At 38.2% G+C, this 19,642-nt stretch overlaps 1 protein-coding gene across 4 annotated transcripts in view; it reads left to right on the plus strand.

Annotated features, from left to right (window-relative positions):
- The window catches only part of CTBP1 (C-terminal binding protein 1), a 418,690-nt gene that overhangs the window by 109,795 nt on the left and 289,253 nt on the right, over positions 1-19,642 (plus strand). The window lies entirely within an intron of this gene.

Below are 19,642 nucleotides of genomic sequence, written 5' to 3' on the forward strand. Positions count from 1 at the left end.
AAGCAGAGAAAAAACAAGCTGCTTTCCAGGAGCTCCAAAGGAAAAAAAATTCCTTTTTAAAATCTGTATTTCTAGTTCAAAAAATCTCAAATTGATCTCAAAATGATTTCAGGTTAATCCCACCACTCTGCCTCCATGTCAAGGTTCCTCCCCCACTCTGAACTCTAGGGTACAGATGTGGGGACCTGCATGAAAACCTCCTAAGCTTACTTTTACCAGCTTAGGTTAAAACTTCCCCAAGGTACAAATTAATTTTATCCTTTGTCCTTGGAATGTCCACTGCCACCACCAAACTCTAACTGGGTTTACTGGGAAACGTAGTTTGGACACATCTTTCCCCCAAAATCCTCCAAACCCTTGCACCCCACTTCCTGGGAAAGGTTTGTTAAAAATCCTCACCAATTTGCATAGGTGACCACAGACCCAAACCCTTGGATCTGAGAACAATGAAAAAGCATTCAGTTTTCTTACAAGAAGACTTTTAATAAAAAATAGAAGTAAATAGAAGTAAAGGAATCACCTCTGTAAAATCAGGATGGTAGATACCTTACAGGGTAATTAGATTCAAAACATAGAGAATCCCTCTAGGCAAAACCTTAAGTTACAAAAAAGACACACAGACAGGGATAGTCATTCTATTCAGCACAGTTCTTTTCTCTTTTCTCATTTAAAGAAATCATAATCTAACACATACCTAGCTAGATTACTTACTAACAGTTCTAAGACTCCATTCCTGTTCTATCCCCGGCAAAAGCAGCACACCGACAGCCCCAGACCCTTTGTTTCTCTCCCTCTTCCCAGCTTTTGAAAGTATCTTGTCTCCTCATTGGTCATTTTGGTCAGGTGCCAGCGAGGTTACCTTTAGCTTCTTAACCCTTTTCAGGTGAGAGGATTTTTCCTCTGGCCAGGAGGGATTTTAAAGGGGTTTACCCTTCCCTTTATATTTGTGACACTGACCCTCAGTTGTACACACCTGCACACTTCCCATCTGGATGACAGGAATTACCTCTACCTGGGCCTGAAGCCCTCAGTTCCTGGTAACAAATGCAGAATGCTGCAGTGCACTTCCTCAGTAACAGAGGCTATTGCAAGCACATCATACCTGTTCTCTGCTCTCTATGCAGGCTTCCCGTAGAACATCATGTCAAGTTAAAGATCTTTGTCCTAATCTTCCAGGTGCTCAGTTGCCTGGGCCCAAGATATCTAAAAGATTGCCTAAAGGGCCTGGATGAAGACTATGGTCGTCAACTCCACTCCTGAGGCACAATGAAACTTTATGGCAGAAAGTTTTAAGCTCAGCTGTGCAGGAGAGATAGAGCTTTCTCAGCGGCTGGCCTAAGTCAGTGGAATGAACTCCCCAATGAACTAAGGACCATCACAAACCTCACAACCTTCCACTCCAAGTGCAAGGTGCATTGCTCCAATCTGTCTTCGCCAGCGTAAACATATAACATTAAAACCAAAACCATAGCTAAATAAAACACTGCACTGCACATAGAATTCTCCCCCTGGCAAGAGGCTGAGAGAGAGAACAAACCACATGTGACAGATGTCTGTCACATCACTTAATGCGCTACTGTCAGGCATGCTGATACTATGGTGATGAGGGCAGCATAAGAACTTACATAGAATAGAATGAATATCTTGGATGAAGGGAACCCACTGATTAAACCCTACTTATGTCATGTGTGGGCAGGGACCTTGGCAACTACTGGGCCTTTTGTGGATCCTGAAGCCAGCAAGCATGAAAGGACTTTCTAGGGTTTGACACAAGGCCTATCAAAATGGTCGCTGTGCATGTGGTGAAAAACTGGCCTATTTGCCCACCTCCCAATTTTCAAATTGGGTCATTTTTAGAATACGGATTCCTCCAGTCTGAGTCCATTCTGTGGTTTTTTCCTCTCTGTGATCCATCCACTTCTTAAATGTCTCTCTCACATATGAGGTGGTCCTCAGAGGCCAAAGTGAACCACTCTTCTGAGGAGTCTAGGACCCCTGGGCTGTGACTTCTGAGCCTATGGGTACATAATGCTGTCATAAATATAAAGGAAAGGGCAAACACCTTTACAATCCTTCCTGGCCAGAGGAAAAACCCTTTCACCTGTAAAGGGTTAAGAAGCTAGGATAACCTCACTGGCACCTGACCAAAATGACCAATGAGGAGACAAGATACTTTCAAAAGCTGGGGGGAGGGAGAAACAAAGCCTCTCTCTCTCGGTCTGTGTGATGCTTTTGCCAGGGACAGAACAGGAATGGAGTCTTAGAACTTAGTAAGTAATCTAGCTAGATATGCGTTAGATTCTGATTTCTTTAAATGGCTGAGAAAAATAAGCTGTGCTGAATGGAATGGATGTTCCTGTTTTTGTGTCTTTTTGTAACTTAAGGTTTTGCCTAGAGGGATTCTCTATGTTTTGAATCTAATTACCCTGTAAGGTATTTGCCATCCTGATTTTACAGGGGTGATTCTTTTTACGTTTCTTTAATTAAAATTGTTCTTTTAAGAACCTGATTGCTTTTTCATTGTTCTTAAGATCCAAGGGTTTGGGTCTGTGGTCATCTATGCAAATTGATTTTTATCAAGCCTTCCCCAGGAAAGCGGGGGGGGGGGGGGGGGGGGGGAAGTAACGTTTGGGAGGATTTTGAGGGCGGGAAAGATGTTTCCAAACGGACTCTTTCCTAATAATAATAATACCGGTTAGATGTTTGGTGGTGGTAGCGAAAGTCCAAGGGCAAAAGGTAAAATCGTTTGTACCTTGGGGAAGTTTTAACTTAAGCTGGTAAAAGTAAGCTTAGGAGGTTTTCATGCAGGTCCCCACATCTGTACCCTAGAGTTCAGAGTGGGGGAGGAACCTTGACAAATGCCATTCCTCTAGCCCTTGTTTCCTCCCTCAGGACATCATAAGGAAAGATCTTTTCTGCTTCCCTGGGAATTCTGTCTCATAGTGACTGATGTGCAGATAAAAGAGGAGAAGATTAATCTACAAATAGCCATCCGCAAGTCTTCCTGTAAAGGAAAGGATAGGTCAAGATTCCATCCTAAGAAGGCCTCTCATCACACCGACTGACTCTAGTCTTCTCCTGTTCTGTCTACTCATCCATTGAATAAGGGTGCAGACAGGTGAACTCAAATATTGAGTCTAGCCACCATAACTAGTCTACTTTTAAAATGGGGTACAATAAATCATTGTAATGTATATCAGTGGTTCTCAGTTTCCAGTCCACAGAGAGCTAGCCAGTCAGATGGTGCTAACTTTGTTTCCACCTACTTACTCACATTAAAAGAGGCTAAATCATATTTTTAAAAGGCTGCTGTTGTTAATTTTCCACATAAGCATAACCACATAGCAATTGTTGTTGTGACAGCGATATTATGCAGCTGTGAAAGGGAGTGAAGGTGGTCCACACAAAGAAGATTGGTAAAGGGGATGGTGTGTGTGGTCATGAATAGTGGGGGAGGAGTCCACAAAACAACTTCTCTGTTAAGGTGCGGGCCACACTATTGAAAGGTTTGAGAACTTCCAATATGCATAATGGAATATATCATTTACATAGCTGTGTAAATGTCTAGGTAATCTCTTTTCAACAGGTGTAGACATGTAAGTAAGTTACCATAATGTTAATAACAGCTTAAACATAAAAGCAGAATCCTGTGAGTTTTCTTAAATGAGAGAAATGTTATTCTTCACTACTATAAATTGGATTTAGTACACACAAAAGTTTCCAAGTTAGAAGAACCCCCTCCCACCCACATTTTCTAAACTTTTCTTTTAATCAACAATTTTAGAACAGTAACTTCATTACTTTCATACTATAGATTTTTTAAAAATTTACCTTGACAACCAAACAATAATATTAAACAAGGTTTTGCACACTGTGGAAACTTTTCATAGGAGTCTAGTTGGGGGTTAAGTTTAGAGAAAATGACTTTTAAAATTGCATGAAAGGGTAGATTTTTTTTTAAAGTGAGCATGGAACTCATGACATTTTTCCTTAAAATGTGTGCAGTCCTTTGTGTTGTCTTTTAATGCAATAATGGAAGATAAAAGAAAATTAAAAGCTTGGTGTGTATGCTAGCTAAGTCCACTGTTACATTTTTCTAAAATTCATGTTGACTACTTTTAAATTGATCCATATTTCTTAATATTCATCCTAGTAATGAAATTCAGCTTATTTGGCCCATAAAGCTTCAAAATGGTGTGTTGTGCAAGGAAACTTTGTATACAGATGTGATCCTAACATAGTTGAGCCTCACTGCACAACGTTTGCAAGGATTATCAAGAACTGGCTGTGACATACCCAGGGTACAATCCAGACTAATGAGTGGCTGTGTCACCCCTGCCCTCCACCCTGGGGTGCCCTTTACAGTGCTTTGTTTCCATAGCTTCCAGTCTGGATTGTTCACAAACAGCCTTCAGTATGCTAATCACTCCAAGCTATATCTGTGTGTGTGTGTGTGTGTGTGTACTGCAGCCTGTGAGTCACACCTAGGCTCTCACCAGCCTGAATTATACCACAGGGTGACCACAACACACTCCAGGCCCCAGATTTTTGCCCCCAGAAATGTATGTCCTGTATTGCCCAGCCCTCTCCTAGACAATACAAATTTATATAAGTCCTTTATTTCATTAGTGGAAATAATGTGCACACATTTTGTTATCCCAAAAGGAGTTTCCCAAACACTTGAATTTATACACACTGAATTAGATAAAACAATAAAACAAATTTATTAATTACAAAGAGATTGATTAAGTGATGAGGCATAAAAGTCAGAAATGGTTACAAAAAAAAAAAGATAAAACACAGCTAATGCCTAACTTAACAAACTATGTTAAATTCAAAGCAACATTTTTCCCACGACATGCTCTCAACTGTCTTACTGGCCTGACTTCTAAGGCCAGGACCCCTTCGTCTGTTTAATGGCTTCTTCCTATTTCCCTTCTCATGCAGTGAATCAATGGACAGAGAGAGAGAGGAGGGGTGCCTTGGGGTGTTTGTCGCTCATTTTTATAGTGTCACTCCCCCTCTTGGAAAACATTTTCAGCTGAGATTCAGGAGACAGAGATTCTAAAGGAAAGGATCTTCCCTGCTGCTCTTCCTCACTTATTGGAACTTTTTGTTTCCCTTCCTGTTTCATGACTCTGTTTACTGCTTATATGCAAACTAAGGAGAGCACACATTCCTTTGTTTGAGACAGACCTGTTTGCCATCCTCCGTTTGGAACATGTGTTAAGATCACCATTCAGTGGAATCCTATAACTTCATGTACAATGGTGCCACACATATTTCATCAGGACAGTATTAACCAGCAAATTATGAGTTTTCAGATGATATCTTACAATGCATACTTTATACAAAGATTATTACAATAGGGTGTGGACACAGGTATGTTCTGTCACATTGGGGTCATAAAAAAATTAGCTGGAAATGCTGTTGCTCAATGTTACAAGCTGACCCTGTAATCAAATTTGCTTGCCACTTTTAATATAACTTTTAATTCTGATGCCCGACAAACGCACAATAAATATCCTTGCAATTAACTGTGATGTCAATATAGGTGCCAGCGACTTATGCCCTTTCAGATCCTACTAAATTTGGGAGAAGGTCCAGCACTTTGAGTAGTGCTTTTTTCATTAAATCTGAGGATTCTCTAATTTAACTTCCACTGGAAAGCTCAATATTTTAGTATTTCTTCTGGACCTATTTTTTTCTGTTTTGTCTCTGAAGGGGCGTGCAGAGCCTATCTATGGGCTGTGACAGGTAAAGGGCTAACCTGAGTAAAGGCCTTTAGCTTAGGGACACAACAGCTTGCACTGTTTACAAAGACACTGAGCGGGGGCTGGGAACAGCTGGGAGGAAGAAGGATCTTTCGCTAGTACATATCTTCTTCCTCTCTCCACTCTTCCCACTTTTTTTTTTTTTTTTGCAACTGACCTCTTTAGATAGAGTGAAGGAAGTTCTTCCCTTTCTTCCTGCTGGTCTCACTCCCTTCTGAGTGTTTTTGTCAACAGTTTAAACAATTGTGGCCCTTCCCAGGTAAGACATTTACACTTTCTCTGCCAAAACCAGGGGTATGGTCTGTGTACTCCAGCATGCTTACCCAGTGTTTTTTTATACCATTTATATTTTCTGAATGTTTTTTCGTCCATTTTTTATATTAGCTTCATGATTCATATCATCCAAGTCTTGCGAATCTACTCTCTCTCAAGTTTTGAAGAGACAGTTTAGTTTCAATAATATCTTCTGAGATCATCCTTCAGGATTATCAAGGTATCAGTTATTGGTACTAGAACATTTTACAGAGTTACTGTCTGCCTTTATCTAATTTTACCAAGGTGATGGAATATTAATTTTTTTCTTCAACATTTTCAGGAGCAATTGAGAGGAGAATGGTATCATGATTTCAATTTAATTTTCTTGTATTTCAAACTTAAAAAAATAGAAGTGATTTCTTTAACACTTTGCTCAGTTTTTCTAGCTGCTACTCTTATAATGCACTTGTATCACTTTTTTAAATGATTTTCATCTGACTCTTTTAGTGCTTTATACAACATTAATTAACCATCACAATACCGGCCTCTGATAGATCAATATTATACATATTTGGTTATTTTACCAGTGGGTAAAATGAGGAAAGGAGAGATCTTGTCCAAGGTCTAACAGTAAGTGAGTGGCAGAGCTGGGAATAGAAAATTTTGGTTTAGCTTCTCCAATCCAAAAATTTTAGGTTCTGTCCAGTCTGTGTGGCTGTAAGGATGGAACTACTCACCCTGCCATTTGCTCGGAAATGGTCGAGTCGTATCCAGTAGATAATTTTATTGAAATACTAATTGAGGGTAAGAATATCTGGAATATTTCTCAGCCATATATACTTTATTTTTTTAAGTTAAAAATGTATAGAGTGGCCAAATGGACATTTTGCTCAAGTGATTATAGATATTCCTGTTTTTGGTATTTCCTGACCTCTTTTTGTCTGTATGGTGCTTTTATAGCTATAAATTTGCATTAGGTGATGAGTGCAGTCCTACAGTCCAGAATTAACACTGCTCATATGAAAAAGAGCCTTAAGTAAGGCCCACAGTCATGACAAAATGATAATGCAAAATTGATCTTCTTCACAGTTGCAGGTAATGGTATCATACACTCATGACAAATCTGGAGCTAATAATGCATTTTACTATTTGTTATAGAAACAAAGGCTTATGGTTACCAGAAAAAGGAAGTTTACATTGATCATTATTGTTTGCCTTAATTGTAGTTGTTCTTTATACTATCTCATTAGAAGGTATGGCCATGGTTTGCCATATATGTGCATATATCTATTTCGGTATTACAGTTCTGCATTTCACTAATTTTTAGTTTTGTTTCTAACTAATTTATTGATCCTGAAGTTTGCTGAAGCTTCTTGCATAGCTTCTCTTTGACTGTAGTGACATCTAATGGTAAGGGAAAGTTGCTTAACTACAATGTCTTTTTTCTGTATGTGTATCAAGCAGGTACTTGTGTGTGTCTTCCCAACAGTATGCTTTTCGGGCAAGACAGGATTGTGGTCTTTTTGTCCCTTCCAGTTTCTCACAAAAGTCTGGTTTGAACACTTACTCTTCAGCAGCAGATATCAGTTGCTTATTCTGTTCACTATGCCTTGCTTTGCCTTACTTATGCCTCACCGAAAGTTTCACATGAAAATTTTTCAGTACATCATAAACAGTGTGATAATTTTATATTGTGGCTTGTTTTGATTTTATGGGAAAGCATACTATAGTGTCTTCAAAAGAGACTACAATAATGAAATGGGCCTTTCTGGAAAATTTAAGAACAAAATATTTAATGTTAAATTGTGTTAGCAGTCTTGAGATCACCACATTTTTGAGAAATACGCTAGTAAAATTCTGTTAGCTTTTAGATGGCACAAGCACTCTTTGTTTTCCTCTATTTTGAGGTGCTTTACTAGATTTAAAAAAATGTTACTTTCAGAACCCATAATAATAATAATAATAATAATTAATAATTAATAAACACTATAGAAAATGCATTAATATTCAGAATTAAGAAATCAGATTTCAGGCACCAAAATATTAATTTAGTTGTAATATTAATATCAATTTTTAATATTTCAATTTTAAATGCTACTTTTAATTTTAGATTGCTATTACATTTGTTGAATGTAATGCATCACGTATAATTTCAGTGAACTATAGAAGGATACCTCTTAACTATCTCCCATTATGAGAAAGCATTACTCATTTCAGACCCAAAGTTCTTTTGTTCCATACAAACTCCATGTTGTACTATTGTTTTACTGTCCATTATTCACATCAGAAATGCAGAATCTTGAAATTACAGTTGTAGAGTTCTTTTGAACAATAAAGACATTTATCCCAGGCTTTTGAAATGTCCTCTGATCATTTCTTATCCTATTTTTGCCTTTCTCACACCTATAAAATCCCATGTTACATGTTTTGGCTTCATCAGGTTGGCATCTCTAAGTTTAAGAACATAAGGAGAACATAAGAACTGCTATACTGCCTCAGACCAATGGTCCATCTAGTCCAGTATTTTGTCTCTGACAGTGGTCAGCAGTAGCACTAGAGCTTCAGGGGAACTGTACAGAACAGGGCAGTTGGAATGATCCACCCCTGTCGTCCCCTTCTGGCAGTCAGATGTTTAGGGTCACGCGAAGGATGTGGTTGCATCCCTGACCATCTTGGGTAATAACCATTGATGGATCTACCCACTATGAACCTATCTACTTCCTTTTTTGAACCCAGTTATACTTTTGACCATCACAACATCCCATGGCAATGATTTCCACAGGTTAATTGTGCATTGTGTGAAAAAGTGCTTCCTCTTGTTTGTATTAAAGCGGTAACTTATTAATTTCATTTTGTATTGTGTGGGAAAGGGTAAATAACACTTCTCTATTCCCCTTTTCCTCATTATTCATGATTTTATAGACCTCTACCATATCCCTCCTTAGTCGTCTCTTTGCTAAACTCAACAGCCCTAATCTTTAGTCTCCCCTGATAGGGAAGCCACTTCCTATCATCCTTGTTTCCCTTCTCTGAACTTTTCCAGTTCCACTATGTCCTTTTGGAGATGGGGCACCAGAACTGGATGCAGTATTCAAGGTACAGGTGCACCATGGACTTATACAGTGGCATGATGATATACCAAATTATGCTAGGTTTCATAGCAATAAAACCATCTTTTTCTTCTGTTTTTTAAAACATTTATTTATTTTCTTATCTTCTCCCACTTGTTGATTTTATTTGAGATTTTATTTTTCCTCTCCTTTTTCAGTTGATGGTAACTGTATTTTAAACTGATGTTGAGGAGTATTATAAAACTTATGGCTTAACAGTAATGCTAATCTCTATCGCTGTTCAGTTATTTGTGACATGGAGATTTGTTTGTATGGATACCTGCACTACCTGCATTTTTACTTCAGAAGTTGTTTTTCTCTGATAAAATTTGCTTCAAAAAATAGTCCAGTTTCTATTCTATGGAAGTCCCTTAGAATTAAAGTTTCTGCTGTTTTGTACTTTTTTCATTGTATCTGGACCCTATAAAACTAGCATTTTGATAATTCTTGTAAATAGTCCAGTTCATAGGTTTTTCATTCTTTATTTCCTCTAAAAAAAGTTTTCTCGACCTAAAAGTTTATGAGCTTATCAAATATCAGCTTTTATACTAAAAAGCTGCATTAAAATTTAATGAGTTTTTACTTTTCCATACTGACCTGCTAGACCTATCTGAAGTGGTTTGCACATTATAAATGTGATCAGGTCATGGTCACTTGTATCTAAGCTACCATTAGTTTTAAGTTCTGTGATCAGTTCTTCTTTATCTGACATGGTGAGGACTAAAATAGAATTCCACCATGACGGTTGTAATGCTTTTTTTGACTTAGGAAATTGTCATCTATAATTAGAATTTCAAAGATGTTTTAGTAGTGGCAGCATGAAACCTCTGGCATATGTCATTCAAATCAAAGTCTCCCATGATCACGCAGCTTTCTCCCCACCCTGCCCTGCACATTATAGATAGGTGTGTAAGGTTCCAATCATCCTGTTCCCTAGTATGATTTGGTGATCTGTATCAATTCCTCTTGTTTGTTACCTGGGCTCCTAGTATTGGTGGATAGGCAATTCAAGAATTCTCTTCATGTCCTTTGGTTCCTTGATTAAGTTTGTTCTCATCGTCTCTATTTTTGGTAAATAAGTGCACATATCTTCCCTCTTTTTACCCTCCCCTTTTGTTGTTAGCTTAATGCCCTCCTTACTACTTTAGCCAGCCTGTCCCTGAGAAGGTTGATTCCCCTTCTACTGATGTGGAGCCTATCCAGACTATACAGCTCCCTAGCTCCAAAGAAGGTGGACCAGTGTTCCACAAAACTAAACCCCCGCACCACCTAGTTAGTAAGCAGTTCTCTTCCAGAATCCTCTGTTTTCCTTCTCTCATTGGATAGGAAGGATCTCAGAGAAGTTCACCTGGACATTCTTCAACACTCTTCCCAGTTCCCGTAAGTTATCCATTATCTATGAAAGATCTCATGACATAGTGTCATTAGTGCCAATATAAACCATCACCTATGGATCCTTGCCCATTGACTTCAGAAGCCTATCGAATCTTAGGGCTGGTATACACTAACGCTGTAAGTTGATCTAAGTTATGCTAGTTCAGTTATGTAAGTTACATAACTGAAATCAACGTAATTAAGGTCAATTTATAGTGGTGTCTATACTGTGGTATGTCAACGGGATGTGCTCTTCTGTCAACATAGCTTCCACCTCTCAGGGAGGTGGATTACAGACATCGATGGGAGAGCGCTCTCCCTTCGACTTAGTGTGTCTTCATCAGACCCGTTAAATCAACACCACTGCATCGATCTCAGTGGTGCCGATTTAGCCGGTAGTGTAGACATAGCCTTAGAGTTATGTCTCATGTCTTGGTTCCAGGAAGGCAGCACACTCTCCTGCTGTCTGTCTGTTCTTTGCAGAATATTTTTTCAATGCTTCTGAGTACTGAAACTGTTTTCCTTGGATAGTTGGAGAACTCATTGTGGGCAAGCTTAATTTTCTTATAGGTAAAGCTGAGCTGGCATCCACAGGTGTGTCCCATAAAGCTCTCCATTCCCTTGGCTCAGCAGAGTGATCCTTTAATCTGTAATGCAGTATGGTTCTTTGTGCCCTCTTCCTTATTAAATACTGCTTGTGAGTCACCTTAAGTTTAATACCCATAGGGACCATCACTCGAAGAAGGTGGTCTGGTTACTTACCTTGTACAGTAACTGGAGTTTTTCTCCTCTACTTTGGATTCTTATTAGGCTAAATTCCATTCTCAGGATCTTTACTTTTTTCTCCAAACACAAGGAGCACAGTGCAGGAACACTCTGGATTTCAGAGGCCTGTTATTGCACCCTAAATGCAATAAATTCCAATTTATGGGTTGCTTGTCCCTTCCCTCGAAAATGTTGTATCCATCTAAGTCTCCTTCTGGGTCTAAGCATGAGTATATTATACTCCATCTAAGTCTAAGCGTGAGTAAAAATCTTTTGCAGGGCACACTAGGTTACAATTCCTAGTGCCCTGTCTTATTAGAAAAATGTTTGTAAACACCAGAATCAGTGCTTAAATTGAAAGAGAAAGAAAAGCTCCTTAATATTAGGTTTCAGAGTAATAGCCGTGTTAGTCTGTATTTTTGCAAAAAGAAAAGGAGTACTTGTGGCACCTTAGAGACTAACCAATTTATTTGAGCGTAAGCTTTCGTGAGCTACAGCTCACTTCATCGGATGCATACTGTGGAAAATACAGACGATGTTTTATACACACAAACCATGAAAAAATTACCAGCAGGAGAGTGGGGTGTGGGGAGAGAAAACCTTTTGTAGTGATAATCACCCATTTTTTCATGGTTTGTATAAAACATAAAAACATCGTCTGTATTTTCCACAGAATGCATCCGATGAAGTGAGCTGTAGCTCACGAAAGCTTATGCTCAGATGAATTGGTTAGTCTCTAAGGTGCCACAAGTACTCGTTTTCTCCTTAATATTGTTTTCCAACATTGCATATTTGAAATCTCCAGAAATTTTTAGCAAATTTAAATTAGACTAAATTTTTTTGGTGCAGCACTCCTGCTCAAACCCTAAATGTCTTTCTGTATCAAATTCTTGTAAATGTGCTTCCTGAAGTGTCTTCGCTGGAGCTGGAGGTGTAATTTTGAGCTCAAATAGACATACCCAAGCTCTGATCAAGTGAGTGCTTTCATAGCTACATTGATATATTTTGTGCAAGAGCAGCTGGATGGGCTAGCCACCCTGGGTACAATCCCATCCAAGACCCTAGGTATGTAGTTGGAGTGGCTAGCCCATCTTGCAGCTCATGCTGCCAAGGCTACACTTCTATTTTTAACGCACCAGCTCAATCAGAGCTACCATAGGTATATCTAACCAAGCTAGTAACTACACCTCAAGCTCCAGTGTAGACATGAGTCATTTCGAATCTACTCTTTGTCTTGTAATACTGAACAACAGAAATGTATTACTATTAAATACTATTTAGTGTTTTGTGGTCTGAGTCTCAGTTCATTATGGCTCAATTCAGTGTGACTTGCATTTTTTGTTAATTTCTCCAATTCAGTTATTTATGTTGTGGTTTAGTAATTGCAGTAACTGATGCACTCTTAATTATAAAACTTTGTTTTGCCTGAAAATGCTTCCGATGTCATGTTCTTTGTGTGTTAGTCTCATTATGTTTTACATTCTCGGGCAGTGGTGTAGAATTATAACTATGTTGTTAACGTGAGCATTTAATTTTAATCAAAACATTTTTTAAAAAAACGTGTGACAACTTGTTACCTATTAAAACATATTGGCTCATTTGTTTTTTTTATATTTGGAAGAAAAACTACTAGTATTAACATGGTGATTTAGACTTTTTTTTTTTTTAAGTACTGGAGCTGCTGCAAGAGAGAAAACAGCTGGGTAACACTTTCAACCAGCATCAACTGTAGATCACGGGTTACAGATGGTCTGTTTTCACTATTGTCATTCAGGTTCCTACGTAGAGTGACTACAGAAGAAAAAGCTTTTTGTGGATAGCTAAACAAAAGAAAGAATACAATGTGGACTAGGTACATATGTGTTCACGAGGTGGGAAGTTAAATAAATTATAGAAATTATCAGAATGACTAAACATCTAGCCATGGCTGGCATTTGCAGGAAATTATTTTTGTTTCTGTCATGGCCAGTAGATTTATTTTTGTTTGAAGAAGAACCATCATTCAAAATAAAAATTAAAGAAAATATTTAAATATTTTAAACATGAGGCCTGTGATCCTACATAGAATGATTCATAAAAAGGTATAACTTTACAACAAGTTTTTAAGCATGGTAAAGCCTAGATCCTTAGGATTTTAAAACGTATGATTTATTTGTATTTTGGTAGTGCCCAGAGGTGCCAAGCAGGATCAGTACCCCATTGTGTTATGACTGTACACACAAAAGACACCATCTCTGCTCCAAAGATTGTAGAGTCTAAACAGACAAGAAAGACAAAGGCCAAGGGACAGAGATGCAATATACAAGCAAAGTGATCAGTGAGAAGATGCACAACTTCACAGATAAACACATTCGAAGATTTTTAGGCTAGAAGGGACCATTATGATATCTAATCTGACCTCCTGCATAACTCAGGTCATAAAATTTCACCCGGTGATTTTTGTGTAGCACAAGAACAATGAGGAGTCTGGTGGCACCTTAAAGACTAACAGATTTATTTGGGCATACTGTTTTGTGGATAAAAAACCCACTTCTTCAGATTGGTGCTACCAGACTCCTTGTTGTTTTTGTGGATACAGACTAACATGGCTACCTGCTGATACTTGTGTGGCACAGAAACTTGTGGTTGAACCAAAGCATATATATTTTAGAAAGACATCCAGTTTTGATTTAAAGACTCCAAGTTATGGAGAATTTACCACGTACCTTGGTAGTTGTTCCAATGCTTAATTACCCTTACTGTCAAAAAACTGCATCTTCTTTACTGTATTTCTTTTTTAAAAATATGTTAGTTAGTTATTTGCCTAGCTAGGTCTTTCCTCACTCACTGCTCCTAGTCAAGTCCTGTCTGTTCCTGTAGACTGGATCTGCCCGGAGGAGATTCTTCTTTGCTTCTCACAGCCCATTTGGGGAGGATGTGGGGAAGGAGGCTGGTGCCCCAGAGGGTGTATGTGGAGCAGGTAATACAGGTCAATCATAATTTCAGCCACAATATTCCACAGCTTTGGCTACATGTTGGCATACCTGGCTTCTGTTAGCTGTGGCAAAGCTGGGATCAGGTTTCCAAACCCCCTGCTATGAAACCTGAGACATAGAGTTCATGTAAGTCTGATTGTTTTGTGTTGCCTAACACTTTGGTACTGGCTCATTTATGTTTCCATGTTTCTCGTTTACAGTTTCACCTTCCTTAAGCTTTAAGGTGTGTTGAAGTGGTTTTAATAATAAAAGTGTGTTCTTCCTCAAAGTTTCGTATCTTATTTGCTCTACATTTTACATGTGAAATCCAGGTCCCACATCTTGTGCACACAGTATATATGGATATGCTATTGCAGTGGATTAGCGTCATAGTTTGTGGCCTATTGCTCTAACTCAGGATGTGGAGCATACAGCACAGTTCAGGGCAGGATGCAAAAGTGGCTGCTGCACTCCCCCAGTAGTGAGTCTGCTGTGTCAGCTTGGTACCCTGGCGTAAATTATAGCAGCCTGAGAGCTGTGCCAAATTATGCCAGCTGCTAACAGCCCCAATGAGCCAATGCAGCAGTTTAGGATTCAGAGATTATAGGGACCCCCCCAGACAAGTCTCTTCTGTCAGCAGGAAGGAGTGGATTGGCATAAAAGCCTTTATGCCAACTTTACACCACCAGAGGATCCTTCTACATGGGAGAGAGCCTTTTCTAGTCAGTTACATTGGCTTTATGATTGCTTATGCTGGCATTGGGGACAAAATGTATCTGTAGTTTATTGACATCAAAGATCTACAAATTTAAAAAAAGTTCAGTATTTTGCATTTTAGTATTTAGTATTTTTGCTGGATGGCCCAAATAAATAGGATAATGGATACTTCATCACATTCGTAATTTAAGCTGCTTTTCTTGCTGTTGCTTCTTTCAAAGCCTGTAGACCTACTGCAGCTTGCTGTCTCAGTTGGATTTGGTGTAATGCCTGGACATGCAGTCTGCTGATACAGTCACACCTGTTATTTAAGAATGCTGAGTCCTGCACATAAGAGAAATAATCAATATTATTTTATTCCATTTGGGATATAAAATGAAAATTTAAAAAACTCTTTCCAAAACATTGGATAACATTGGAAATAAGACTTGACTTATTCTTATAGTTGCGCTCCAGCACTCTTCATGGACATTACATCACCCATAACATACATGGCAAGCTGCATGGACACTCTTCAAAGACACCATAATAGAAGCTCAACTTAAATGTATACCCCAAATTAAAAAAACACAATAAGAGAACTAAAAAAGAGCCACCATGGCTTAACAACCATGTAAAAGAAGCAGCGAGAGATAAAAAAGTATCTTTTAAAAAATGGAAGTCAAATCCTAATGAGGTAAATAGAAAGGAGCATAAACACTGCCAAATTAAATGTAAAAATGTAATAAGAAAAGCCTAAAAGGAGTTTGAAGAACAGCTAGCCAAAAACTCTCAAAGTAATAACAAAATGTTTTTTAAGTACATCAGAAGCAGGAAGCCTGCTAAACAATCAGTGGGGCCCCTGGACGATCGAGATACAAAAGGAGCACTTAAAGATGATAAAGTCATAGTGGAGAAACTAAATGAATTCTTTGCTTCAGTCTTCTGGCTGAGGATGTTAGGGAGATTCCCAAACCTGAGCCGACTTTTGTAGGTGACAAATCTGAGGAATTGTCACAGATTGATGTGACACTAGAGGAGGTTTTGGAATTAATTGATAAACTTAACAGTAACAAGTCACCGGGACCAGATGGCATTCACCCAAGAGTTCTGAAAGAACTCAAATGTGAAACTGTGGAACTATTAACTATGGTTTGTAACCTGTCCTTTAAATCAGCTACTGTACCCAATGACTGGAAGATAGCTAATGTAACGCCAATATTTAAGAAGGACTCTAGAGATGATCCCGGCAATTACAGACCGGTAAGTCTAACGTCAGTACTGGGCAAATTAGTTGAAACAATAGTAAAGAATAAAATTGTCAGACACAGAAGAACATAAATAGTTGTGCAAAATTTAACATGGTTTCTGCAAAGGGAGATCATGTCTTACTAATTTATTAGAGTTCTTTGAGGGGGTCAACAAACGTGTGGACAAGGGGGATCCAGTGGACGTAGTGTACTTAGATTTCCAGAAAGCCTTTGACAAGGTCCCTCACCAAAGGCTCTTACATAAATTAAGTTGTCATGGGATAAGAGGAAAGATCCTTTCGTGGTTTGAGAACTGGTTAAAAGATAGAGAAGAAAGGGTAGGAATAAACGGTAAATTTTCAGAATGGAGAGGGGTAACTAGTGGTGTTCCCCAAGGGTCAGTCCTAGGACCAATCCTATTCAACCTGTTCATAAATGATCTGGAGAAAGGGATAAACAGCGAGGTGGCAAAGTTTGCAGATGATACAAAACTGCTCAAGATAGTTAAGACCAAATCAGACTGTGAAGAACTTCAAAAAGATCTCACAAAATTAAGTGATTGGGCAACAAAATGGCAAATTAATTTTAATGTGGATAAATGTAAAGTAATGCACATTGGAAAAAATAACCCCAACTATACATACAATATGATGTGGTCTAATTTAGCTACAACTAATCAGGAGAAAGATCTTGGAGTCATCATGGATAGTTCTCTGAAGACGTCCACGCAGTGTGCAGCGGCAGTCAAAAAAGCAAACGTGATGTTAGGAATCATTAAAGGGGCAGAGAATAAGACAGAGAATATCTTGTTGCCCTTATATAAATCCATAGTATGCCCACATCTTGAATATTGTGTACAGATGTGGTCCCCTCATCTCAAAAAGGATATACTGGCATTAGAAAAGGTTCAGAAAAGGGCAACTAAAATGATTAGGGGTTTGGAACAGGTCCCATACGAGGAGAGATTAAAGAGTCTAGGACTTTTCAGCTTGGAAAAGAGGAGACTAAGGGGGGATATGATATAGGTATATAAAATCATGAGTGGTGTGGAGAAAGTAAATAAGGTAAATTGACTTGTTCCCATAATATAAGAACTCGAAGCCACCAAATGAAATTAATGGGTAACAGGTTTAAAACAAATAAAAGGAAGTTCTTCACTCAGCGCATAGTCAACCTGTGGAACTCCTTGCCTGAGGAGGTTGTGAAGGCTAGGACTATAACAGTGTTTAAAAGAGAACTGGATAAATTCATGAAGGTTAAGTCCATTAATGGCTATTAGCCAGGATGGGTAAGGAATGGTGTCCCTAGCCTCTGTTTGTCAGAGGGTGGAGATGGATGGCAGGAGAGAGATCACTAGATCATTACCTGTTAGGTTCATTCCCTCTGAGGCACCTGGCATTGGCCACTGTTGGTAGACAGGGTACTGGGTTGGATGGACCTTTGGTCTGACCCAGTATGGCCATTCTTATGTTCTTATGTGGGATTCCAAATTGGAATTGGAATGTGTTATGCATATGTTCAGTAGAGGACAAGGAACATGAATCTGACGTCAAAGCAAGAGGAAACCACTGGAGGAATGTGAAGAAGGGGATAGAAATTGATCCAGGAGGATGATAGGCACACTTATTCCTGAAATTGTTTTATGTGAAAGCAAAGGGCTTAATATAATAATAATTATTAATAACTAATAAAGTCGGTTTGTTTCAGTCTAGATGTACTCAGAACATCTTGGATAAATGCCTGTACATGTTTTAATTCAAATAAGTGTAATTTCTTACATTTAAAGTAATTCACTTTATTTTATTACTTGTCTCCAATTTCATGAACTCTTCATATGACTAGTTGATGAAATATGCACAATAGTTTTATGCTCTTAAAAAGAAGTTTTACCTTTAGAAAGCAGTGAGCAGATAGACTTATTTCTAGAATCATTAATTCTGAAGATGACTGTAATGCTATCCAACAGTGTTCAAAGCTGTTGGTTTAGTAATATAAAGAAGCAGGAAAAGGTCTAATCATTAACTCATCGGCTGTGCTATGCTCTTGACATAATGTTCTGTAACCTTGGCACTTGATGTGCGCTTTAGTATTTGAAAGCAGGAATCAACGTGATAGCATTACCACACTCTGTATAGTCAACCTCCCATACTTTTTCTGCTTATTCAGATGAATTTCATGCAATGTAGCATGTTGATTACATTTTGTTAAGGTATTTTTCCTGTTCTGTTCTGTGTGATTTGGCTTAAGATGCAGACTGTTGCTGCAATGTCACAGAAACAGAAAGATGTAGTTATATCTAAGTATTGAGAGGGACAAATTAGGTGAAGGTTTCAGAGTAGCAGCTGTGTTAGTCTGTATCCGCAAAAAGAACAGGAGTACTTGTGGCACCTTAGAGACTAACAAATTTATTTGAGCATAAGCTGTCGTGGGCTACATCTGATGAAGTGGGCTGTAGCCCATGAAAGCTTATGCTCAAATAAATTTGTTAGTCTCGAAATTAGGTGAAGTAATATCTTGTATTGGACTGACTTCTGCTGGTGAAAGGTATAAGCTTTTGAGCTACACAGAGCTCTTCTTCAGGTCTGGGGAAGGAAATCAGAGTTGTCTGAACTCTCTGATTTCCTTCCCCAGTTCTGAAGAAGAGCTCTGTGTGGCTCAGAAGCTTGTACCTTACACAAGCAGATGTTAGTGCAATAAAAGATAATACCTCACCTTCTTTGTCTCTCTTACATCTTGGGACCAGCACAGCTACAACAACATTGCAAATATTTGAAAATTATTGTTCTTATTTGCATATCTTTACTCAGTTACACAGAATTTTAAAAGTGGATAGTCATGTTAGTTACCAGATAATTTATCTGATCATGCATAAAGTTGGCACTTAGTTGCCATTTGAGCTGATACAGAAGTTGGTATTCTGCATTGTCATTTTGCTGCATTTCCTCTTATTTAATTTGCCCTAAAATTGGTTCCTTAGTGTCTATATATTGAACTCTGATTTACCCTTTTATTGTAAGATTTAAAAGGTCAGTGCAAGAAAGGTTCATGTCCTCGCTTCTTGTAAATGTTATCACATGGAATGCCTATGCTCAGCATTGCGAGTGGGCATTGAAAATAGTAATTTCATTAATTGTTTGGGAAATATGTTCCTGAGACTTACTGGACTGACCTGTAAATACTTTAAAATAATTTATCTATCCTAGATGTGTAGAGAAAGAGTGTGTGTTAGGTGGGTAAAAATACATACTAGACAACCAAATGAGAGTAAAAGAGGAATTGTCTTTCTGTGAACTCTTCCCATCCTGAGTTTTTAAGCTTTTATTTGTACACTTACAAATTATACATGTTGCAAAAGTAAAGTTATTTTGAAATATTAAGTTATCTAATATATTTTAAGAATCTTGTATGTTTTCTGACCTGTCTAAATTTATATTTAGATCACTAATTTTGGAATAAGATGAAAA

Source organism: Caretta caretta, chromosome 4 (assembly GCF_965140235.1).
Source record: "Caretta caretta isolate rCarCar2 chromosome 4, rCarCar1.hap1, whole genome shotgun sequence".
Classification (NCBI taxonomy): Eukaryota; Metazoa; Chordata; order Testudines; family Cheloniidae; genus Caretta; species Caretta caretta.